A 22,728-nucleotide genomic window follows, 5' to 3' on the forward strand; every position below is an offset into this window, starting at 1 on the left:
ATGTGTTGACAACCAGAAATGTGCCCTGAAGCAGAAGCTGAGGGCAGTAGCCGAACGCCCTCATGGCATCCCCTTCTCTCCCTAGGCCCAGAGACCAGCGTCCTTTCTCCTCTGGGTCCCTCCAGGGGGAGCGCCAAGCAGAGAGTCTCAGCCTGGGGATGTGTGGTGGCCCTGCCATGCCCTGCAGAGGACAGCAATGGGGAGTGGTCTCTCTCCTCTGAGCCAGCTGGCTGAGCTCATCCCCAGCCCCTCCCTTGCAGGCCAGGGTTGTTTGAGCTGAGTCATCCCCACTCCCCACAGCTGTGTGGCATCTGCCAGCCAGCAGCAGACAACCAGGGATCTGTCCCTGAGAGCAGAAGCCAGGAGCACTAACACCTGGGACACCCCAGGTTGCCTTGGACAGCCAGGAGTCACTTCAGAGATAACCCATGGTTTTCAGAGCTTACAACTCAGCTGTTCAGACAGTTAAATGGCTAGACATATTTCATTAGAGAGAGACCTGGCTTCCGTTTCCATTCCCATAGAGAACTGGTGTGTGTGTGCATGTGTTCACATTTCCACACATTCTGGTGCACACCAGCATGGCTGTGGTCAGTCCCCATTCTTTCTTGCAGGTGTGCAGAACTATCCCAGCACCCTCACATGGTGCCTCATACGGAGCACCCCCTGAATTGGTGATGGGTCCGGCCCGGGCTCATCAGTACAGACCCACAGCAGCCCGCCAGCACTGCTCCTCTCACTCTGCGCTGGCAACTGCGCTCCCCAGCACGCAGGTCTCTGCACACACCACTGGGCAGGGGTCTCCCCAGTCAGCAGAAATGCACTGGCCCGAGGCCCCATGTCACACAGACATCACCACCTTGCATGTTCTCTGAAAGGAAGCTGCTGTTTCCATCGGGAGAGGAGAGTGCTGGGCACTGGCAGGTCAGGTTCTGTGTGGAACCGGCTCTGTCTCCTGCATATCCAGAAGTTGGGTGCTGCCTGCAGGTCTCTGGCTCCGTTAAAGAGCAGCGTTTGGCTGCGTCTCCACACTGCCTACATCAAGCCAGAGTCAGCCAGGGCAGATTCATTGGCCCTGGCAATGCCCTCCTGCCCCGGGGTCCATGGTAGACACTGGCTTTGCAGCTGTGAGGCCCTGTCATGTGGTCCACTGCTGGAAGGGGTGCTTTTTGCTACAGGTGTCCATCCCCAAATGGCAGGCAATTGAGACTGCTGCCTTCCAAGTACAGAACACCTATCTATAAAGGCTAAGTGTCCCTTTCTATTGTCACATATATAACATAGAGCTAACCATTTGGGCTGCTTTTCAGTGTGTAATTTGTGGATGCTACAGTTGGCAGTGTGTGCAACCATCACTACCACCTGTACCTGGGGTGTTCCCATCACCCCAACGGAAGTTCTGTACCCGTTAGGAACTCCCTAGCCTGTCAGCTACAGAATCTCACCCTTCTAAGCACATTCATTTAGTGAGCCAGACTCAGAACTGCATTGTACAAAAACCAACCTGCAGGTGTCTGAAAAATGGCAAAGCCGAGAGAGTCCTTGTAGTGAAAATTCTGTCTGCTCCTTGTGCAGTGGCCATGGGGGTGGCCTCAGGCGGGAAGGCCCACGCATCAGGGAGAGAGGACACCTGACCATGGAAGTGCCGCCGGACCATGTGGAGGAAGGAGGCTGGGAGCTCAGGCAGGTGGGAGGGTCAGGGCTCGAGTGTCAGTCTGCCAGTCAGTCTGTTAGTCAGCAACCCGAGCACTGTTCCACAGCTCTATTTGCTTTGTGCACATCCCGCAGGCTCATAGGGTGAGCCTTAACTCCTCAGGATGGAGTGGAGGCTGGAGGGAGGTGTTTGGGTTCTGGAGGCAGAGCCTGGTGAACCTCGTCCGTCTGCTGTGGGGCTGGGACTGCTGCCGCCAGTTCAGCCCCTCTTTCTCCCATGCCTGCTTCCATCCCTGTCTGATGAGAAAAAAGCAGTCAAGGCCCTCACCACCCTCTAAGACTGTGAACCAAAAGAAACCTTTTTCCTTTATACTTTTCCCTGTCTTAGATATTCCGTTTTGGCCTGCATGACCTTTGCAGTCAGCTGGATTCACATTTGCTGAGTGGGGCCATGCAGGTACTATGGGGACCGAGCCTGTGGCCTGGGGGCACTCATCTTTCAACACCACGATGGAGCCCATGCAAGGCCTCAGTTTGCTCCTTGCTGACTGGTGGCGGAAACCTCTAGGAGCGTCAGGACTGCTCCCCTGGGCAGAGGCGGGGGTGCAGCTGGGCAGGAAGCTCCACCATTGCACCAGTCTCTCTCTCTCGGTCCCTTGGGACAGTCTCACTCTTTGTCATTGTGTCTTGAAGGCTGTGGCTTTCCTTTATTCTTCTTCTTTTTAAAATAAAGCCTTGTCTTGTCTTTTCCACTGAACTTCTTTTTGGTGAATTTTGGTTAATACAAAAGAAAATGAACGAAGATGCCATGAAGAGGACATTGTTCTGCAGCTGGAGCTGTGTGCTCCCTTCTCACCTTCGAGTGGAAGTCAGTCTCTGAACAGCCCCAGATGGTACTGTAAGAAGCACAAGGAAGAGTGGACTAGTGAAGATCCCCCAGGGACAGGGACCCAGGACCCTCCTTGCTGCTTTGTGGACAGTGCTGGGCGCCGCCTGACCCCTTTCCCCCACCTACTTCTCCTGAAGCACCCCCTTCCCTTGGCTGTGGAGGAAATGTGAGCACTCAGAGGCTCCTAAGCTGCTCTCCCCCAAGGCACTCTGTTAATGTGCACCAGAACATTCTTCACCAGCAAAAAGAAAAGAGAAAGGGCGTCTTTGTGAAGAGAAGAGTTCGCCTCTGGGCACTCGAGCCCACCAGCCTGGCATTCATCTGCAGCCTAGTTAAAAGAACAGAAGCCAGTCTGGTGCCTGCATCTTTACAGCCTGGTCTGGGCTCACTGATAGTGGGCAAGCGCCCTGCCGCTCACAGAACCATCTACCCGGGAGGTGACAGCCGGTTTCACGGTTCATGGTTCACGAGTATCATCTGCATCGAGGAAAGCAAGGTTTAAGGATTTTAGCAGCTTGCCTGCAGTCACACAGGAAAAGAGTGGCTGAGCCAGAACTTTAAGGGAGCAGTGTGACCCTGGGGGCTCCACTGGGTTAAACTACCCTGATGTAATGACTGTCCTCAGGTTTCTCACTGTGTTTTACAGCAGAGAAACTGATCTCTAACCCTTAACCTGCCAGAGGTTGAAGCTGTTTGGCAGCAGAGCTGAGAATGAGGCCTGCTCTTCCTGCTGAGCTCACTGGGGGTCAGCCCCAGGCCCCTTAGAAAGGGGACCGGGAAGCTGAATTAAAGCACAGCGAGTGCAGGGACTCTGCCTCCACCTTCCACCCCGGGAAGGCTGCAGGGCCTGTGAGGCCCTGCCTCTGTCCTCTGCTCCACCTGCCAGGCTGGGCCGTGGCGCCCAACACAAAGCAGGGCAGAAAGGCTCACTGTGGAGAGGCGCAGGCACACTGTGGGGCTGCCGCACCAGGCTGCGGGGCAGCAGAGGTGTGGGCCCAGATCAGTGGGCAGCGGACCCTGGTGACCCATTTAGAAGAGTTTTGTGCAGTAAGGAAAGGCACTTGCTCTTAAGCATTTGTGTTTTTTTGCAGGATAAGCAGCTCCAGGGACCTCAAGTCTGTAATTCAGGACAGGTCCTTTTCTTTATGCTTGGTGCAATTCTACAGATTTGAAGTTATGACTCAATCCTCTCTTCCAGATAGGATGCTAAATTTAAACTAAGAGGGATCTCGCTCACACACACACACACACACGCACACGCACACGCACACGCACGCACACACACACACACACACACAAATGGATTTAATTTTCTTTCAGCATAGAGAGCTGAAGTGAGAGCCTTACACTGAGCTACATCTCCAGCCCTTTTTGTTTTTGTTTTGAGACGGGGCTCACAAAGCTGCCATTGTGCACACTGGGCTTGAAATTGTGATCCTCCAGCCTCAGCCTCCCAGAGTGCTGGGATTCAAGTGTCACCCTCACAGCCAGCTTACGAATTTAATTTTATCTTGGAATGACTACTCATGTGGCTGACACAGGACCTCCAAATGATATAAGATATTATAACTCCCAACATGCTAGATGTCTGATATGCCAGGTTCATGTTCCCCAAAACCAACGAGTCAATTCTGAGCAACAATGGAGGTTAGGAGCAGGAAATTTTACTGAGCAAGAAACAGGTCCTGAGAGAGAGGGGAGGGATCCCAGACTGTGTTGCCCACCAGCCACCAGCCCATTGCTCAGAGGGAGGTTTTTTTTTTTTTTTTTTCTTTTTCAGAGGGAGTTTTATAGAGCAAAATCATGAAGCAGAACAAAATCTCAAGGTGGGTGAGGGGTAAAACAAAGCTGTGGTCACTAATAAGATTACGAGTACAGTCACTCGGGTGACACTGACCCAGAGGGGAAGCAAGTCACGAAGCCAGTGTGCATGGAAAGCGCAAAGGCCCTATTCCGGAAGAGACATCAGGAGGTCTTTGTTACCCACCAGCTGACTGATGTCTTTTGAGAACACTGATCATTTTTGCTTACCGCTCAGGAAGGTACACAGTCCTTTCATCTTTATCTTAGGCCTGGTTTTCCACACACACCGCCAGCCTCGACTGTACTGGGTCCCCTGGGGCCCAGCTCTGCCTGACTGGCTGTAATGTTTCTACCTCACTTAGATGTCTGCAGCGTGGCCACTAGGAGAAGAGAATGGCAGTAATCACCTGAAATGAGCATTGTTGTTTTCCTTAGTAACTAAGGAAAGCCTTGTGCTGTCCTTTTTTCTAGCCCCTTAACAAGAGGGTTGATTCACTTTAGTTCACAGCTGAGTGTGCGGACTGGTCCCTGGCTCTGCGTGGAGGATGCATCTCTCCCTGCTCACTTCCTGCTGCATCCTGGCTTTGCCCCTCCAGGCCTTGCTGCTATGCTGATTCTGCCCTGGAGCCAGGGGGCCACGGATGGAGACCTTGGGAGCTGTGAGCCAGTTTGACCTTTCTCCTGTAAGTTATGGTGTTGGGTATCTTGTGCCAGTGACACAGATGCTGACCAGTACAGAGGGTGAGACTGAAATATCTTTGGTGCTGCTTAAAACACTAAAGTACATTGCATCGGGAAAACATTGCAGCACAAGTGTGTTTTGTTTCAAGCAGATTAAAGCACAAAGGCAGTAGTGTGAGCCAGCTGACTGTCCAGTGAGACTGGAGAGCTGGGCCTGGGACCAGACCCTGCAGGCCGGAGGCTGGGCTTCCTGTTCTTTCTCTCTGCTTACCAAAGGCAGGAGAAGACAGGCGCGTGTGGAAGGCTGGGACATGGCAGGGCAGCAAGTGCTTCCCTTTGAAGCAGGAGGAAGCAGAGCACAGCAGCGCTGTCTGGAAATGCCCTGCCGTCACCTGAGCAGCCAGCTCAGTTGCTGCTCTGAAAGCTCCAGTGTTCTTGAGGCCAGCTCACTCACTGAGGGTGAGGGGAATGAATCGATGTGGGTCAGATGCTGCTGCCGCTCCAGGCCAGCTCTGGTCTGGCTTCCGGTGAGGCAAGGCTTTGGTTTCAGTCTGTCCCTTCCTGACTCTCTCTCCAGCTCTCAGGTCTGCTCACTTGGGCTGTGTCTGCAGGCTATTCTTTCTCTTTGGTCTCTCTGCCCTGCATGCGCCACGACTGTGATTGATACCCCTCTCTGCACGACACAGAGCCTCAGAGCCCCTGTTCTCTCTCCAGAGCCCAGGAGTCTGATCGGTGGAGCAGAAGCAGTGGGGACAGAGTGAGAAGTGGAAAATAACAGGGACTGAAACCTAAATGCAAAGTGAAATGAATCAGACGCACAAGTTTAGACATCACTTAGTTTCTCCTACTAAGAAACCCAAAATAGAAAGAGCACAGTGAAAGATAGATGACCAGAAATGGGAAGCTGGAAATTTTGCAATTTCCAGGGAAGGAGACATTAAAAAATTAATGTATGTCACATCTCCTTGCAACTCCCCGCCATGAGTGTAATCACTGCATACTGAAAACATTTGCCAATGAAAGTAAAACTTAAAGGGAAAGAAGAGGCAAGCTCAGACTCACCAGAGACCATGATCATGCCGGGATAGGCAGTGCCTGTTATGACTTGTGTCTAGATGTCCACCCAAAGCCTCATGTAATAATAGGGTGTTTTTGAGGTGGCTGAACCCAGAGTGTGTGACTGATTCATAGTGCAGTGCTGGGATTAAGAGTGTTGGGATTAAGGAGGGTGATTGCTTGATCAGTCCCCTGATGAAATGGTACTGGCCTAATTCATTTGTCCAAGGTACATGCAAAAGCCTTGTTAGTTAGGACTTGACTACTTGAGAATAATCAAGGGCTGAGGCAGTAGCTGAGTGGTGAGCATTGGCCTAGCATGCAAGAGGCCTTGGGTTCAGTTCCTCCTGTGGAAAGCAAAAGGGTGAATTTCTGGGCACATGTGATGGGACATGGCTGCAGTCCCCTCTACTCATGAGGCTGAGGACTGCAAGTTTGAGGTCAGTCTGGGCAACTTAGCAGGATTTTGTTTCAAATTTTAAAAGAAAATAGCCTGGGTTATAGCACAAGTTTCCCTGGTTTCAATCAGGACACCACAGAAAAGTCATCAAGACATCCTGGAAATAAATCCAAGTTTACAGAGTTAACTCCTTTCCACATAATTCCTTTAGCACAGCGATCTTAAAAGGTTTTCCAGTTTCACTGTGAATTCTATGTAAAAACGTTATTTTGAAAACACTGGGAATAATGTCCTAGAGAAAGCGAGCTGCTCTCCATGGGTGAGATTCTCCTGGCATGGACGGCGGAGGCAGTGTGGGCACCGGGCAAACCTGAGTCCCTGCCGCGGCTTCCTGTGTGTCTGAGATCTGAACGCAGAAAGGCTTGTGATCTTGCAAGCAGGGTGTTCCTGAGGATGGGATGCCGACAATACAGTCTGCACCTGACTTGGAAAAATGGGATTACAGAGATCGCAACATCAGGGGAAATGCTTTCACGCCTCGTGGTCGCGTGACTGGCGATTGGCAAAGGCTGGTGTCCATACTGTTCCCCACAAAATTATTTTGATACCAGTGGACACCACCTTGGGGCTCTGAGCCTGAGGGTACTCTGTCTGCTGCTGATGAAGGGCTCATGTGTTTGGGATCCGGATGCAGCGAGGGGGCTGCGGGCTGCTCAGGAGTCTGGACAGCGCTGCGCCTCCCACTGTTCTTTCCCCTGAGCTCTGCGGGGTTCTTTGTTTTCCTTCCTTCTGTACCAATTTTAAACGATATTGTCAAATATGCTCTGGAGAGTTGCAGTGGACATTAGGTGAATTGGGAAGCGTTTCTAACTCTAAAATATCAGGTCCTCTGGGCCAGATATACCTCTCTGGTTATACAGCCTTCTTTCATGCTTTTCAATGCAGCGTTGTAGTTTTCTCATAATTGCTGTGTGCATACATTGCACGTACACACGTGGGCTTATACCTGTTCTTTGGGTTTTTTCTTTGTATCGCCTTTTATTGGTATTATAAGTGGCACCTTAACAATTAACTTTTGTTGCTGACAGGAAGAATGCATTTGACTGTGATGTGCCTGCGCCTGAGTTATGTATCCACCAGCCCCCTCAAACTTTTCACCTCACCTTGTTATTTGTAGGCTCTCCTACCTGCAAATAATGGCTTTTCCTATCCTTCCACTGTAGTTCAGAAACATCAGATAGTTTATTAGTCACCAGCGTCTTAGTTTTAGAAATGTTAAAGTGGGAAAAAATGGGTTATGTATGATGATTTTATTACCTTATCTTGTTCCATGTCAGTGTGTAGCTGTCACTACTGTGGTTATTGGTGGTGGCTGCATCCTTGCTTTCTGCCTTGAAGAGCACTTGTGCAGATTCCTCATTAACTATGTCTGCCGCAGGCCTGGGTAAGTGCGTCTCAGCACCGACAAGGAAGGCCTTCCGCACAGTTCTAACTGTCTTACATGACCCCGTGTTTAGCTGAGCTGAGTAACATTCCCCGCCCCTGCCGATGACGCCCTGGTTCTCTCTCAGCCTCTCATGGCAGATCGTGTCACCAAACTCCCTGGGTGAAGTTCACTCCGTCCCGTGAGGCTCGGGGGCTGTGTTTGTTCAAAGGTGAGTACTGCGTGTGGGGCAGTACCGGCCTGGCCTGTGCCCTCTGATTTGGACTACCTTTGCCTCCTCCCTGAGGCGAGTGCAGTCTCTCCATTCCCATCCTTGGAGGTGCTCACGATTGGGCTCATCTCAGATGTCTTAAAGTTTTGGGACCCATTGCTTCCTTCTGTAGTACATGCGTGCATGCACACGTGTGTATACATGTGATGTGTGTGTGTGTGTGATCACTAATGGGGGTGTGTATTATTCTCACAATCACAAAACATTGACTGTGTTGGGAAAAACAAAGAAAGCTTTGAACACGCTCACAGGTAGCAGAGCCACCTTTGGCAGGGCTCTGGAAGACGCTGAGCCTGGCGTTGGGGATTGGGAGCAGCTGTGCCCTCTGTGTCCCTCTGTCCACGCCTGGAGGAGGCAAGGGCCGAGGTTCCTGGGCCTCTGAGAATGATGGGGAATGATCAGCATCACGTCTTCTCTTGTCCTTTAGCTGCGACCTCCTCAGGCTTCACCTTATGGGCTGTTAGGACAGGGTGCATTGTCCCCGAATCCGGCATGGACACTGCTCTCTCCAAGGACTGCAGACCTTGTTGGCCTGTCTCAGTCCGTATCTTCTTCTCAAGCTTTGGCTTTGTGACTCTCAGGAATCCCAAACAAGCAGCCAGACTAAGTCCTGGGTGGGTGGACAGGAAACACATAGCACAGCTCACATCCCAGAAATCACATTCTGAGCTGGGCTTGGTGGTGAGCACCTGTGATCCCAGCATGCAGTGGGAGGCCAAGGCAGGACAGTTACAGAGAGTTCAAGGCCAGCCTGAACCACATAGCGAAATCTTGTCTGAAAAAAACAAGACAAAACAAAACTTCATGCTTTGAAGTCCTACCTCCAGGATCTCAAAATGGGGCGGTATTTGGAGACAGGGAGACAAGCTCTTGAAAGAAGACCAAGCTTGGATGAGAGTGGTGATATCAGCACTAAGATGACAGGTGTCCCTCAAAGGACAGATGAGAGCACAGAGTCATGAAGAGGAGGCCATGGGAGGACAGACAGGAGCCAGGGTCTCCAGTGAAAGGAACAGGAACCCAGAAGGCCAGCCCTGCTGACACCTGGCCTGCAGAACCGTGGAGACCAAGCCCATGAACACAGGCAGGTTCCCTGCAAGGAATGGGTCCCAGTTCTCCAGGGAAAGATGCATTGGGAGCAGAACGTAGGCGAGCAGTCACTCAAGGAAGGCGCATGGTTAGTGGAGGCCGCCCAACAGCGCTGCACAAGGCCACTGCCATGGATAACAGCGCTTAGCTTGTCACACATGGCTGGACTGAGTCAGCGTGGTGCTGGGTGTGGGGTCACCTGAGGACTGCTGCCAACAGCACGAAAGCAGAATCAGACGGGAAGATGGTGCTGTTGAGTCTAGAGAAGCTTTGCCATGCTCTTTTCTGATGTAAACTCGGCTGGCTGTTCTCATCACCAGAGGAGCTCAGGTCCTCGTTGTCCCAGAGGATGGCTCTGGGTCTTTTGGGGAGCCCTGGTCCTCACCTTGAGCATCACTCGGGCTCCGGTGCAGAACCCTGGATCCAGTGCTGGCACGGATCCTTCCTCCCGCTGGTGCAGACTTTCTAGCTTCCATAGCTGATCTTTGAGCCTTCCCAGGCTTGATACGGACTTGTGCGAGACACGGTCATGGGCTCTAGGCTTCCAGCTGGACTAGTGCAGGTCTAGTCCTCATCACAAGGGGAGCACAGAACCCCATTCTGCAAAAATAGGCACCTTGCATAGTTAGAGGAATCCAGAAGGTTAAATTTATAGGTAAGAGGTGATTGTGTGCAAGTCCATCTCTCTGGGACGATGCGGGCTGTGCCTCGGCAGTCTGCCTCCTCCTGTTTGCACGCATTTCCTTTTACCTCAGGCCCATTGAGAACGGTTTGCAGGGCACCACTTAGGAGATCTGGATTCTGTGGGAAGGTGACACTGCCTGAAGTGTGACAGGAGAATCCTAACGTCAGCGTCTGTGACTGCAGCCTCACAGGGAACATGGAGTTGGGTGGTGTGACAAATGCTTGCTTGCTTTTCCTGAGCCTCCCCCGCCCCCCGCCATTCCAGGCTGAGAGACGACAGGGACAGAGCAGGCAGGAGCTTCCTTGGCCCAACAGTGATCTGGGACAAGTGTCAGCCTCCATCTTCTTCCCTCTCGAAGGAACCAGAGCCACCCCTGCTGCTGCTGCGGCTCCCCACTGAGGCAGCACTGGTCCTGCTCCCACTCTTGCCTCCCTGTGTAAAAGGGTGAAGAGCAGCAAGGAGAGGTTACCTGACTCAGCTCGGCCTTCTGGATGAGGGGGACCGCGGGGAGGGGGAGGGGCAGGGTCACGGGAGGGGAGAGGAGGGGCTCACTCGGAGCGGGCACCCACGCCCATGGTGGAGCCTTCACCAGGGAGGTGAACAGAATTTACCTTTCAGAAACAATGATGGAAAGAATGTAGTTTGCCAATAGAAGGACAAAATGGAGCTTGCACTGTGCTTCAGACAAGCAGAGGGCAGGTGGCACTGGGAGCAACGGGCGCAGGGTCCTGGCTGGGACCCTGTAAGTTCATGTCCGAGGATGCTGATCCAGGATTTGGCAAATTGGAGTGAACGCTGTTGGCCATGTTCTAGGAGCCAGGAGCCAGGAGAACAGGGCAGTTCCTGGCGGGCCTTGCGGGTGTGGTGGAGTCAGATGGCCCAGCGGGTTGCAGCAAAGCCACCTGCTGTCCTGAGGTGCAGAGAGCAGAGGAAGGAAAGGGAGAGGGGACCTGGGGATGCCAGTGGATAAGACACCCCAGGCCCACCGGCTCAGAAGCAAGGTGGGGGACTGAGGCCCTTGGTGGCCGCAGGCCCGGCCTGTCTCTGAGCACTGCGCTTTCTCTCTCCTCCAGGGAAAGTGCTCCTGGATTCTCTTGTCCACCTCTCTCTTCCTCTTGGCAGGTAGCCTTGAACCTCAAATGTCCCTGCCCCCTTCTCTCCTAAGCCATTCCAGTGAGACGTCACCATGCTAAATCCCCATTGAACCACGGTGGCCAGCGCCTCCCGCTCAGTCCTGACTTCACTCCTCGGGGCTCCCGGCAGCAGCCCCAGCCAGGATCTCTGCAGATTCAGTCCACTTTCTGCCCCAGCCTCTGGGCCCCTGCTTGGGGTCTTTGTGCTCTGGCCTCTCCCTTCTCCTTCCCTTTGCGTGTTCCCCTTCTGTCCATGACCTGGCAGCCTTGCTCCGCCCTCAGTCCCCACTCCTGTCCTCGAACCAGCTAATGGCAGCTGTCCCAGCTGCAGCTCTGCGAGCACAGGTCACCTTCTCATGTGTCTGTGGTTAATAAACAGCCACCCTGCCCTAGCACAGCTCCTGGGCTTTGTTACAGTTCACCTACATGAGGATAGGGCTGGCCCAGAGCAGGTTCCCACAGGGAGTGAGTGAGTGAATGAGGGGGAGAATTGTCTCGGGAGGGCTGCAGTCAGATCCAGTGCTCCGAGTTACAGGACCTGAAGCCGCACTCACCTGCAGGTGCCTGGAGGACCATAGGACCATCTGGGAACAGGGTGAGAAGCCTTGCACTTTCTGCGATGGCCAAGTCCTCGGGCTTAATGCTCCAGCTTTAACCTAGAGAAGCTTACCCCAGGGTGTGCCGTGACTGTCGGTGTGGATAACACAGTCACACACGCCAAAGGGGGATGGAGCGGGCAGTGGCACCCACTGGAGAGCTCACTCTCGAAAGGGTTAGCAGTCTCTCCTTTTGGAACTCTCTCCCCAGGTTCATTCAGAAAAAGGGTCAGGATGACCCATTCTTCATGTCTGGACCCAGCCTTCGATGTCTGTCTGGTGTTGCCCCTTTCCGACACGTGTGCCCTCTTGCAGCCGAGCGACCCCTTCACGCAGAAGCTGCTGGTAAACTTTTCCCTGCCTTGACAAGAGCCTAGTTCTTCTCCACACAGGCATCCGTGCAGGACCACACTAGCAAGTGTGGGTTTAGGGCGTGAAGCCCATTGATTGCCCTCTTTCCGTCCTCCCACCTGGCTGTAACCGGCCGCTGCTCACACAGCTCTGGAGGTGCCACACCTCAGTCTTCACAGCGCATTTCCAGCGACTGCTGTTCCCATCGATCCCATTTCTCCTCAAGAACATGGATGTTAAGTGCCATTGGATGTTTTCCTGCAATGTGTTGTTGGAATTAGCATCTGGATCCAGGGAAGTCAGGATGGAAAATACCTGAGTTATGCTTAATCTATTAAAAAAATTTTTTGAAGTAAATTTCCAAAATCAGACATAAAAGGAACATAAGATGTAGGCATGTGTTGGCACTGATTGCTAGTGGTCACAGCGCGTGCAGGTTTCTGGAACTGACCCAGAAGCGCAGTCATTTCCTGCAGAGGTTATGTGGATGAGCTCCGTGTTACTGTGGAAGCCAGAGCGGCTGCAGTCAGCACTGTGCCTGCCGAGAACCCCGCTGGCTTGGCCGCACTCTCCCTCAAGGTGGGTCCTGACCTCTAACCAGCTGTCTTCCTCTCGTAGTTGCTGTGCGGCTGGCTCCTAATTTGTCGGTGCCGTGGTGATTCCCTGAGCTTTCCATTCCCAGGGATGAGCCTGGCCCTATGTCATGATTTGTGTCTGGATGTCCCCCAAGCATCATGCAGTCACGAAGGGCAGGCTTTTCAGAGTGGCTGAGGCTGGAGTTCGTGATTGATTCATGGAATACTGCTGGGATTAAGAGTGCAAGTTCTACACCCACCGTAAGATGGTAGCCTGCATACAGTGTAAGAGACAGGCAGAAGTTTGTCTCCCCCCTCTTGTCATTTTTGCTGTCTTCCACTGCTATGAACTGCTGCCCCTCTGCCATGTGCCAGCCTGCCCTGGAGCCAGCTGATTATGGACCAAAACCTCTACAAACCGTGAGCTACATAAACCTTTCCCCCTTTAACTTTGGGTGTCAGATATTTTGTCTCAGTAATGACAGAAAAGTCACCCTGGCTTCAGTTTTGCCAGATTCTAGGCCATGCAGGCCAGCCACCACCCCAGAACAACTTTGTCACAGCAAGGACCAAGCAGCAGGTGCCACAGGATCAACCTGAGTTAGTGACCCTTGGCCTTGCCTTAAAAAGCCCAGAAAGCCCCTTCCTCGAGTGCCTAATTCATTCAAAGTTGTTAACTTTATCTCTGTCCAGCATCTGCTCTTGTAAAGCTCACGTGAATCAGGAAACTGACACTAAACAATAAAACACTGTGTGCACAGGCTGAGTGCTCAGAAGTGACCACAGCAAGGGAGAAGTGTGGGAGGCTCTCCTGGGGAACACAGAGATGGCAGAGCAGGTCTGTGGGAACGGCGTCCCCACACTGATGCTGCACACATCAGAAACCAAGATGGTGGCACTTCCAGTCTAACAAACCCTCCTGCACAGGCATGGGTTTCACTCATGGCAAAGGTCACGTGAGAAGAGAATAACCATGAGAGTAAAGTGCAAGGAGAGTCTCAAGTTAGGAGGAGACAAAACAGATGCTAAATTCCTAGGGGAAAGGGCCACATAGATAAAAATGTGTTTGAAAAGGTTCCAGCTTCACCTTTTCCTTCTGTCACCATGAATGTACCAACCCAAAACCAGGCAGAGGCAAGGGTGACGCCTCCACTTGTCCTCCTATGGGAATGGCACGTGTGCAGTGCTGCTGTCCTCCCTGAGATTCTGTCCTGCTCCCGGCCCCTGAATGGCCCTCCTGCAGGTACAGTCATGCTTGTGTTCTATCTTCACTCAGCCAAGGGCTGTGGTCCCAAGACAGCCAATACTAAGGCCACAGCCAGCCACTGCAGCGGAGCGCGCAGGTGCTGAGCACTGCAGCAGAGCTTCCTGCTGCTGGAGTTGGACAGCAGAGATGCCAGCGCAGCCCACGCCTCACTCCTGGTTCTGCATCTGTGAGTCCGCAGACTTCATTTCCACGCTTCCAGCAGTCGGGGCTCTGGAGACTCCTCAGGAGCAGCGTGGTACATGGCTCTCTGGAGCTGGCATGTGCCGTTGGTTTGGTGGTCCCTACAGGACATACTGAAGTTCACTTCCCTGCCTCATTTCCTCAAGTTTCCCTGTGAGGTGACGGTGAGTCGGTCACATGTCCTCCGTGGCCCCCATGACTTCTTCACACCCTACTCTCTGAGCCTGTTCTGCGTAGCCCAGGTGGACTGCATGCCCTCAAATCCTGTGTCAGGCCCTGCTTCTCCCAGGGGGCAAGAAGGGGACTCAGACCTAGAGGAAGGCGACTTGCCTTGGAGCAGCAGCTGTCAAGCTGCCCAGCCCCTCAGCTGTGCCTGCAGCCTGGGAATCCTGACTCAGAGGGTCCAAAGACACAGAGCCCAAAGGAGCGGGAAACAGATGTGAAATTGATGGCTTCCCAGAAGCAGAACCCTGTCCTCTAGGAAATGCTGCTGGTGAACACTTGTTTCATGTTAGGATGTTCTGTGAAAGCAAAGTCAGGTTCCTACTCAGAATATTTCATTTGGGCCTTAAGACTTTTTCCTTTAAAAAAAAATAAGAAAAACAAGGTTATTTTATTAGAAAAGTTCGCAGCACGTCCTTGTGGGAGGCAGTGCATGCAGGAAGCACATCTTGGTTCTTCCCAGTCCCTTTCCTCCTCCTGCCCTCCCCACTTCCTCTGTTGCTTGGTCTCTTTCTTTCTTCAAAAGATCCACCTTTCTGTTTCCCATTATCTGTTATTTATTTTGATATTTTGGGTTTCTTGTGTAAAAGAAACCATGTGCTGTTTGAGCTTGTGTGTCTGATTTATTTCCCTTAACATTACGATCTCAAGGTGCATGTTGTCCTACCGATGGCTCAAGTTTGCCCTCCTATGTGGCCAAGTTGCCGCCCTGGTGTACAAAAACATACACAGCATACCCTCGCTATCCATGTGTCTGTCCAGGGCGTCCTGTCCCTGGCCACCCACACGGTCCTCTGCTTCTTCATCCGTAGCACATGAGTGTTGGGCTGTGATTCCCCAAGGAACTGCTGCTCCAAGAAGAACAGAAGAAAGCAAACATGCATACACTGTCACACACACACACACACACACACACACACACACACACACCCTGCCTCTGCACTTTCAGCAGGGGCAGCCAGGAGGCAAATCTCTCTGCCAAGTGCAGCAGCAGCAGTTGGATCAGCAGCTGCCCTGAAGCCCGAGCTGGGCATGGGGCTCCACTCCTGCTTCCCCCAGGGCTTGAAAGCAGAGATCTTCACGGAGGCAAGAGCTGCAAGGCAGGCAGGCAGGAAGTGGGTTTCCAGGCAATGGCCCAGGAGTCCCCACATCCAGTGCCTCTCAGTGCAGTTCTCTATTCAGTCCAGGTGCCCCTTGTCACCATGTGGCTGTTCACAGAGTACCCAATGTTGCCCAGCTGCTGGGCTCACTTCCTGGGGAACCTCAGCTCCATATGTAGGGTGAGGGGTCCTTGGTGGTGGCTCTCCGTCTCTCCTGTCCCTTTGCACCTGAATGCTCTTCCCAAGGCAGAGGCCAGGTGAGTGTGCATCGCAGTGGCCTCATGGAGGATAAGGACCTTGGCCATGGTTCTCACGGGTCTCCTGGGTCTCCCCTCGCCCATGTTCCCAGGGATCCCTGAGCATATGCAGGGCTCTGCACCCACTCTCCTGGCAGAGCCCAGGCCTCTGCAGCCAGCTTCTCTATGTGCACAGGCCAGACACCTGTTCTGTGGCTTTGCCCCTCTGTGTTCAAGGCACTTAGTTTCTTTCTTTCTTTCTTTTTTTTTGTCTTTTCCTTTTTTTATCGGTACCAGGGATCGAACTCACGACCGCCTGCTTGCAAGGCAGGTGCTTATGCTGCTGAGCTAAATCCCCAGTCCCTGGCACTTAGTTTCTTACATGACTGCCACACAGCTATCCTTCCCCACCTGTCATGCATCCAAGGGACTTGTGAACCTATCTTGTGGGCAGGGGTCTGGGGGTGATACTCATAGGGATCCTCATGTCCCTTATGTCTGGGGAGACATTGCTTCACAGCTGGTCCATGCCGTGGCTGCTCCCTCTGTCACTCATTCCTTCTGGCTGCTGCTGCATTGTTATTGGTCACTGCCCAGAACCCTGTCCCCAGAGCCACTCAACACCACAATATCACGGTGTCATGGTACCACAGTGTCACAGCTTCACAGAGGTAAACGCAGGGCTGGCACCTTTTCCTTTCCCGGGCTGCAACTCAGATTGCAGGGACTTGGAGAGATAGAGACCCACCTGGACTTGAATACCAGTTCATGTCCCATGATCTGTGCTCTGACTGCCCGGGCCACCCTGGCGGGCCCTGCTGTGTGGCCACCCCCAGCCCTGATGGCTGCAGGACTGTGCGTTCTCCAAAAGAAGGTCAGACTTACATGTATGGGCTGCAGACGCTGCTCCCCTGAGCTCGGCAAGTACTCCAGTTGAGTAGGGACAGCCTGACTTGGAGTAGGGGTGCATAGGAGCTGTGGCAACAGTGGAAACAGCGCCCTAGAAAGTGCGGCCCTGTGAGCAGCTGATTTAGAAGGTGCGGGTGGATGCCATTTCCTAGGCACTGACGGAGAGGGCGATGTCGGTGATTTTCACCCTAAAGCAAAGGGCCCATCAGGGCCTCTATTTGTGAATCTGAAGGTATTTTTCAACCAGCTCTGTTTCATTCAGACGGGTGCCTTTCTCAACAAGAAGTTCTGCACCAGAGATAAATCAAAGACTTCATTCAGGGCTCCGAATGACAGGCTTGGAATATACAGGAGTTACAGAGGGGTCGAAGTCTGTGTGCAGCTCTGGGACACAGTTGATTCTGGTCAGTGGTGGGTGCCTGTGTGTCACACAGACATCGAGCAGGCAGGCTGGAGTTGCTTCTCCTGTGGAGGGCCAGGCTCTGTGGGCCTCCGATCACAATCCCACCACGGATGCACATGGTCTCCTCTCATCTCCTGTCTGTCTACAGATGCCTCATTCCTGTCGAGTCCTGGACAAAGAGTGCTGTCGCTCCTGCCAGATGCGGCTCTGCAGCATGGTCTCCACCAGCCTCCTCAGCACCTTCCTTTGGATGGGGACCAGAGACAAAGCATAGCACTGCGCTTGAGGCACATTTAAACCATGATGTCAGCAGCAAGGAACAAAAGAAGTCCAATTACGTAGGTCATGGACAGAGTTCTATGCATAGGAGAAAGTGTGAAACTGAAGGCTTGGGGCCGCACATGCCGACTGACTGTGTGTCCACTCTGGCCCACAGTCTGTGATGGCCGCAAGCGCACTGAAAGTCGGCAGTGGAGTTGTTAACACACAGGAGGCGAAGGCAAACTTGCACATGCAGGATTGGTGAACAGTAAGAACTGACTACCTGAGCTTTGCGCTTTAATGAGAACCTCCTGGATAGCATCAAGACCCTCCCGAGAACAGTGCTGAACTTGATCGCCCCAGTGCACCTTGGCAGGTGGCAGCAAGGTGCAAGGAGACTTCAAGAGGCCACTGTGGTGGCTGTGCAGATGGCTTTAGTTAGCACTGATGCCAAAGGCAGCTGACAAAGCAGACATCGTGGATCACAGTGGGGATGCACCGGCACCCTGGGAACCACTGCTGCATGGCCTCGGGTGGTGATTTCCACTCTTGGAGGGGCCAGCATGGCCACAGCAGACCGGGACAGGCTACTGCTCACAATCTGAGGCACTGCTGGTCATGATAACTGCATTCTCCAACCATATCTTGGAACATGACCTCCACAGCATAGGGAGTTGGAGCAAGGCAGGCAGCCCTTCTAGAGGGTATCTGGCAGAGATTGGAAGCCCCAGCCAGCGAGACCATGGAGCCTGCACAGCCACCAGCCCCACAAGCAAATCTCAGGATGGCAAGGAGCCTGTGACAGAAGCAGGGTGGCACGGTGCTGGGCAGGGAGGAGCCGGGTCTGCAGCCACAGAGAAAGTACGCGGGAGGTGAGGGTGGGTGACCCAGTGTGGATCCTGAGCATGACTGGTTATGAAGAGGGAGAGTTCATGAAGAAACAGTAAAATTCAAGGATTTAAAGGAAAGAAGTAAAAGCCCAGGGCTCGGTGACCTCCTCAGACTCTGCTCTGGCTGTCACCTTGCGCCCCCCGCTGAGGGTTTGTCTTTCTTCAGAGGCCTTTGGGAACCAGTACGAATCGATGATCAGGAGGGTCCCTGAGCACCCAGGAGAGTCCCTAGGCCCTTAGCATGAGTTAATCCTTTGCCTCCAAATGCATGCTGAAGAGGTAGCAAGGGCATGTTGGGGGCAACACGGTTTTGCAGGAGTGCCTGCTTTGGTGTACTCATAGCCGAGCGGGGGGTCCTGAAGAGTCACATGGGTGTCTGTGCTTCAGAGACATGCCTGGATCCTGCTATGTCCCCAGCCAGGAAGCGGGCCTCACTCAACATGGAGGAGGGGGAAGTGTGTGCTCTTCCATGGTCACCGGCCGTTCCCCCAGTTTAGGACACTGTGACACTTTCCATGCAGAGCTGTCATTCTTCCTTCTGGGAGCCGCTGCAATCCTGTGAGTGGTGAAGGCAGCATGTCAGTTTTATTGCAAGGATGGTTTACGTTTAGCCAAAGTTCTTATGCTAAAAATTCAGAGTTGTTTCATGGAGTGACATGGCATAGGCCTCCTACTTGGAAGTGGGTGGTTATTGTATAGAAATAGAATTTCATGACAGCTGTGAATTCTTCAGTATCAAAACCTTTAATAAAAGTGAAAAGGTTTTGAAGTGTTCCAGTCTTTGAAATCACTGAATGCACCCATCTCTGATTGCTTCATGATAAAATGAGTCCTTCCAGGAACAGTAGCCTTTCTGTCCTAGATGCGGACAAAAGGAAGGTGTGTCTTAGGTCATCACTGCGGAGGAGGCCTGTTCTTCAGGGTGACCTTTCAGCCATCCATGCAGGACTACGTGCTGCACCTTTTTGTGAATCTTGGGCTTTAATGTATTGTGAATAAGAATAGCAATGAATATTTTATACTTAGGGTGACAATTGTGACCCACCTCTGATCACTTTCTAGTCAAAACTTTACAATTATATTATCCATTAAAATGTGCAGTGCTTCAATCACGTTTCCTCAGTTTGTGGAAACTTCTATGTTAATGTAAAAATAAGTAATTTTTTATTATGGTTAAACTAAGCATTTGCTTTTAAAAGGATTTATTCAATGTGACCTTGTAACTCTAAAATTGCCCCAAAATGACTCAGAATATGGAAAAGGCATTTTGATGAGGTTGCAGCCATGGTTCATAGCAAAAAAAAAAATCAGGAAACAACTTCAATATTGAACAAAAGAGCAATGGTTAGAGAAGCTGTTGTACATAGTTTTTTTCTACATAGACTAATTGTTATGCATGTACATGGATATGTATGTACGTGTATATATGACATATGTGCATGTACTTACATAGCAAGTTATTATATATAAATACACGAGTAATATGTTTACATAATCTATGACTGTATTTAATGTGTAATAAATTAACATATAATCTTAATAATATAAATACACAGCCATTTGTTAGGCATAAGTACATATATACATACACATACACATAACCTCAGTATCATACTACAGCCATTTAAATGTTTCCTGAGGATACTGTGTAGCAAAATAAGAAAAGTACCAGGGAGTCAGTAGGAGGCGGAGACAGAATATGGTTATTAATGTTTTTGTAACAACTGGTTGGGACTGGGCCAATGGGAACAATAATGTTTAAAAGCAAGAATGCTGGGTCGGAGTTTAGCTCAGCAGCTCAGTGCCTGCCTGGTAAGCATGAGGATGTGAGTTTGAGCCCCATGCCAGAAGAATAATAATAATTAAAAGTAAAAATGCTTAATATGGTTACATGAGTATGGCAGGATAGAGGATATTTTCCCCTTTCCAATAAAGATGCATTTACTAAAGGTGAGTTAGATAGTACAATATGACTTTGATAGAAGTAAAGGAGGATCGTTGATGCTGTGAAGGAAGCCGGCGGCTGGAAGGGCAGGCAAGGTGAGCAGATGCCCTCTGGAGTGAGCAGTGTGAGTCCCCTGCGCTCCTGGCCCAGATGCTGCCTCTGCTGCAACACGAGTGCTCACTCTCAGGGCTCTGCGGCTGGCGAAATGGAGAAGACTGCGCATTAATCATAAATGGCTCCAGAGCCTCAGTTCGGCTTACTCGCACTTGAAGGGCCCTCCAGGAATGCCTTTTGTTGGAGGGAAGTGGGGGGCCAGTGGGTCAGTGCCCAGGAAGCTTGCCAGCCTTGCTTTCTGCAGAGGACCTGCAGCGGCTGGAGCCCTGGGGCTGCAGGGGAGCGGATGCAGTGCGGACCAGCTCTCCATCCTGAGGGCGGCTGGTGCTGGGGTGGACGGGGTCCCCGAGGCCACCCCAGCCCAATGACTGTGTGCCACTGTCTCTCCACATAAAGGCCTCGTTCTGTGCAGTTTCGTGAGACTCACTGCTTCGCATTCTCACTGTTCTCTACAGTGATGAAGCAGACTTTTCCCCAGATTGCTTCCCATCTGGCTGTTTCACAACCGTAAGCAAAGTGCAATGGCTGTAATGCTTGAGAGGCAAAACTTTCATTTTCTATTTGGTTTATGGGGTGAGCATCTGAATGAAGCTATTTTCTGGAACAATTTCTAAATGAAATTATTACTGGTGTACATGTAAGATTGTGTGTGTGCGTGTGTGTGTGTGTGTGTGCATGTGTGCACACCCATGTCCACACCAGCCTGCGTGTGTACCCACAGGTGTCAGGCACACACAGACACATCATATGTGCACCCTAGTCTTTCTCCTCACCTGCCTGATGGAGACCGTTTTCTGGCTGCCGTTTCCGTGAACCATTTCAACCATCGGAGCTCGGAACTTGGCCTGCCACAGGGGCCTGGGGAGGGTGACTACTCACAGGAAGCTGGCTTTGCTTTGCTTTGATACATCATACGAAGGGGAGCCTTGAGCAGGGCCCATCCAGGAGAGCTCAGTGACTGACGTGCATGATGCTGAGCATGGCTCACGGGGGAGGAGGAAGTGGAAGGGACTGAGGGTCAGCCAGCTGGGAAGGCCGATCCCCAGCATCTGGCACAGTGATCAGAGACAAACTCTCCTCGTGTCTTGGCTTCATTTCAACCCTGGCATTATTTGGAGAGATGCACTCCACGCTGGAAGGAGCACACCACAGCCTTCCTGTCCCTTGGTCTTCTTGTGTCATCGGGAGAGCTCTTTGTGGAGAGCGGCATCCTGTACCTGAGTGGTGTCCTCTGTCTACTTGTGAACAGGCAGCGTGGGGACCACGCAGAGTCTCCTATCTGTGCTCAGTGTTGGAAGGTGCCACCTCATCCTCATCACAGGTGGAAACTGGGCCCCAGGCCGAACTGCCCCCAGAATCCTCTGCCGCCTAGCAATATGCATATCTGCAGTCCTGACTGTGGGCTCACTCAGGAGCAGAGTTGTGAGCAGAGTTCTGGGTCCTGCTCTGGGACTAAGATGGTACCATGCCCAGATTAGACAATCAGAACCCCCCCCCCGTGAGGAGGAGGAAGAGGAGGAAGGAGGCCTCTCTCCCCCTTAGAGAAACCCCCGGTGTGATACACAACCTACTCATTGGTTGGTTCAGCCCTGGTCAAGCAGGTTATTTTAGTGATCAGCAGAAAAAGAGGAGGAAAAGGAACGGTTGCCCCTCACACCCAGCACACCCAGCATCTGCCCAGCCTGCAGGGTCTGGGAGCCTTGCGCCTTCTACCAGCTACAAAGCCCACCAAATGTCCCCTCTCCAGCTCCAGCTCCTCACATCTCCGACTCCTTTTCCCCAGCAGCCAGCACACATACACGTGTGCAAGGATGCACACCAGGCTCTCTGCAAAGAACCCCGTGGCCCCTCCACCCAGATACCACAGCTCCTTCGAGATCCAGCTGCCCAGAAGCAGAGTCCCTCCCATAGCCCTGCCCGCCTCGCCGCCCCAGCCTGGGCTGTGCGGATCCCAGGCAGGCAGGGGCCCTGTCAGTTTTGCTGTCACTGTTGCTGGTGTGGAACCCGCTGTGGTGCAGGTCAGTGGGAACTGGGCTAGTGAGCGAATGGTGACCGCTTGCCAGCGCCACTGAAGGTCCAATGTGGGCGTCATGGACTCAGCCCTCCTCGAGTCCCCACTGCCTCTCCCACCACCCAGCTCCTCCGTGGCTACCACACCTCTCAGCATGTTGTCTCTCCCTCCTCACACCCTGCCATGGCTGAGATGCCCACCTCATGTCCTCAGCACAACCTTGCCCCACATCCAGATGCCCAGCGGTCAGCTCTCCTTGTGTCCTGTTACCCCCTCACGGTCAGCCAGTCAGCTTTGCCAGTGCAAAGCTGCCGGGCTTCACCCCAGCCTGGACTTCCCAACCCTGTATTTGGGGCACTCACCCCGGGTCCCTGGAGCTGGGCCCTCCATGGGCACCCTGCTGGAGGCGGGGTCAGTCCTGTTTCCCCTCTCTACCACCCCCTGTGCCTGCTGGCCTCTCATTCAGGGCCTTTCCTCCTTACCTCGGGTGCTCGCCTGTGTGACTGCAGGTCTACTGCCCATATGTGGTGTGACCAAAAAATATGGCAAACATCTAAATTAAAA

This window comes from Cavia porcellus, unplaced genomic scaffold (assembly GCF_034190915.1).
Source record: "Cavia porcellus strain 051 isolate PalLab524CR breed Dunkin Hartley unplaced genomic scaffold, mCavPor4.1 scaffold_24, whole genome shotgun sequence".
NCBI lineage: Eukaryota > Metazoa > Chordata > Mammalia > Rodentia > Caviidae > Cavia > Cavia porcellus.